Source organism: Gekko japonicus, unplaced genomic scaffold, assembly GCF_001447785.1.
Source record: "Gekko japonicus isolate JY-2015 unplaced genomic scaffold, Gekko_japonicus_V1.1 scaffold3665, whole genome shotgun sequence".
In the NCBI taxonomy this organism is placed as follows: domain Eukaryota; kingdom Metazoa; phylum Chordata; class Lepidosauria; order Squamata; family Gekkonidae; genus Gekko; species Gekko japonicus.
Window position 1 is genome coordinate 106,015 of NW_015164771.1, and position 2,346 is coordinate 108,360.

The window sequence follows — 2,346 nt, forward strand, 5'->3', positions numbered from 1 at the left end:
TTAAAGCCCCCCCCCCCCGGCTTGGAGAAGGCGTTTGTCTCTTTAAATCCCTTCTCCAAGCCAAACTGCCTTGCGTGAGGGCAAATACATTTGATTAGCAAACGAAGAAATAACATTGGACAAATACCGTATTTTCCGGCGTATAAGACGACTGGGCGTATAAGACGACCCCCAACTTTTCCAGTTAAAATATAGAGTTTGGGATATACTTGCCCAGAGACTGTATTTACCAGCATATAAAACGACCCCCCCATTTCTGAGAAGATTTCCCTGGGTTAAAAAGTAGTCTTATACACCAGAAAATACAGTAAATATCATTATCAATATCTGGTTTTGCCCCTTTTTGTTTTTATTTTTGGCAGTCTCATTTAATGTTAATAAAAGGCAAGTTTGCAGTTTTTCAGTAAAAATGTGTGCGTGATATCTGTTCATGTCTCGTGGCTCTCAAACATCTGACGCTTATTCTGTGTGGCTCTTCCATTGAGCACCTTTGGCCACCCCTGTTCTATAGGGTTATGAATCTTAAACCCTTGTGTTTTAATTTTGGATTTGTATGTAAACTATGCTGGTAAACTGCTTGGGTGATCTTCGATCAAAATAAATGTTGATGACGAATATTTGGTAGTGTAGGTTTGTACCCCTATTTTTCCCCCCCTGAACTAGCTACTGCTACTTGTGGCAGTTTATTTTTTCCTTTGGCGTGCTCTCCCTGTCCTCACAGGGGAAAGGCGAGGTGGATTCCACCAACAGAAAAGCCACGTCAGCTGGAGGAAAGCGGCTACCCCATTATCAAGAAACAAGGACTTGATGCTTATTTTAGGTCAATGTTAAATCAAGACGAAAAAGAGAATTGCAAAGTAATCCAGTGCTCTCCTACACTTGATAAGCAGGGGCCATTTTAGAACAGGCTTACACATGTAAGACCGGTCAGGAAGCCAGGGGCGTTTAATACTTCTTCATTCAAAAGAGTGGAACATAGTCCTCATGCATGCCCTCATACGTTTCTTTTCCCCATTGTAAAGAGCAAGAGTCCACAAAATATGTGGCACAGTATGAGCTTTCGTGAGTCACTGCTCACTTTGTCAGATTGTGAAATTGTTTAAGGGTTCCAAATACCTTCTGCTTATTTAAATATCTGACCGAATCAAGATCACCAAATGTTCGAAACAATGCAACAAAGATTAATGTATTGGGGGGGGGGGAGAATTTCTGTAGTTTTCTTTAATAGCAGTACACATTTGAACTGGGGCATAATCCAGCTCTCCAGAAACACCTACTGAAATAGAGGCTGGGATGACTTAATAACTTCTGCTCATTTCAATACATCTGTACACTAGTTAAACAGGTTGCCAGAATAATCACTGCCCGAATGTGTACATTTTAGCATCCGCTGAATCCTTGTTTCTAACAGATACAACTCAATGATGGCTGTCATTGTCTTGTTCCAGCCAGTGTTCCAAAGGGCTAGTGGCAGAGCGCCTCTTGACTGAACACCATTTTGGACCGATTCCGGTTTTGCTCCAGGTAGAGGGCGTACGTGTGTTTTTGGTGAACTGCTCTGTGATGGAATCTACACAGAGCTGGGCTTTAGACACACAAATAGCTCTCAGGCCACAGACATTTTTCGCAAGGTGGCATAGAATCTCTAACAAGCTACCACACAGAGGGAAACTTTATTGCCCACGCTTAAAACGAGGTGATGTGTTGCGCAAGCAAGGCGGGGGGCATTCGTACCCAACTATCCTGCCCTGATAAACCCAGGAATCAGTTTGGATGCTCCCAACAGATGGGGAGGCAAGAAAAGCTTTTCTCATTATTATTCCTGGAGCTTCCCACAAAAATCCTAGTCAATACATTTTATATATCAGATAGCTGGGCAGAAGTTACTTATCGGGTGGCTAGGTTCGGATGGCTTGCCCTAAGAATCAGAAAATCTATAGTAGCTCGAAAAGAGGAGAATTAAGATTAAGTTTTATTAATTTCAACCATTATGGCTTTTATGGTGTTTTTATAACCAGTCTTAAAATTCCGTTCCTATTTAATGTGATATCTTTTACCCTTGTCACAAAGTGACATTGTTTTATGTGTGGGTCAATGACTGTGAATAAAACTTATCTATCTATATAGTATGGAAACATTCTTGCTTTTTACAAAACAAACACCACCAAGTGAAGTTTACAGTGGATTCAACATACAAAAGAAAACACCTGTCAACTTTGCTCGCATTTTCGGGCTTGGTTGCCATGGGGACGTAGGGAGTGAGAAGAATGTCTACTTTTGCTTTCGGCCACTTCCATGTTGCCCGACAAGTAACCTTGAGCCCCAGCAGAGCCTGGTATCCTCTTT

General features: G+C 41.7%; 1 protein-coding gene across 1 annotated transcript in view; it reads right to left on the reverse strand.

Annotated features, from left to right (window-relative positions):
* The window catches only part of LOC107109148 (DNA-directed RNA polymerase III subunit RPC1-like), a gene marked incomplete at its 5' end in the record, with an annotated part of 30,785 nt that overhangs the window by 3,866 nt on the left and 24,573 nt on the right, over positions 1-2,346 (reverse strand). The gene's annotated exons all lie outside the window — the stretch shown is intronic.